General features: G+C 46.9%; 1 protein-coding gene across 1 annotated transcript in view; it reads right to left on the reverse strand.

Moving 5' to 3' along the window:
• Positions 1–646, reverse strand: part of LOC102852382 (protein FAM205A-like) — a 3,939-nt gene that overhangs the window by 2,756 nt on the left and 537 nt on the right. The window lies entirely within an intron of this gene.

Raw genomic sequence — 646 nt, forward strand, 5'->3', positions numbered from 1 at the left:
ACTGTTCTTCCTGGCTCCCAGTCTCCTGAGATGGGTCATAGGCTTGCCCCACCTGAGGACCTGTGAGATTAGTTGGGACTCGAATCTCCTACATTACTAAGGAGGGAGCTCTGTTGGCCTAATGCCAAGAAGCTGCACTACAATCCTGAAGGTATATGGTTCAAGGTCACCAGCTGCTCTGTGGGAGAAGGATGGGCAATCTCCTCCCATGTGCTTAACTGTCTCTGAAAACCCACCAAGCTATGGGTCAGTTCCAACTTGACGGTACACAACACCTTGATGCATCTGTCTTCGACTTTCTGAGAAATCTTGCTTTTAGTCCTCTCTTATGGGAGAGGAAGGGAGAGAGAAAGGAAATCTACTGAGAGAGAAAGTGGAATCTACCAGGTAGCAACATTGGATGAAGAGGTATTTCTAGCTCTTTCCTACTGACATTGGGTTTAGGCCTACTACTGACGCAGGGTCAAGTCTCTCTTTTTCTGCTCCTAAATGGGACTACATTTGAAGGAAATGGCAAAAAATAAGGTCCCGGGAATAGATGGTATACCAATGGACATATTTCAGCTAACAGATGCTGCCCTGGACATGCTCACCAAGTTGTGCCAAGAAATCTGGAGAACAACCACTTGGCCAACTGACTGGAAGA

The sequence above is a fragment of the Elephantulus edwardii genome, unplaced genomic scaffold (genome assembly GCF_000299155.1).
Source record: "Elephantulus edwardii isolate Elephantulus edwardi_28Jun2011 unplaced genomic scaffold, EleEdw1.0 scaffold00606, whole genome shotgun sequence".
NCBI lineage: Eukaryota > Metazoa > Chordata > Mammalia > Macroscelidea > Macroscelididae > Elephantulus > Elephantulus edwardii.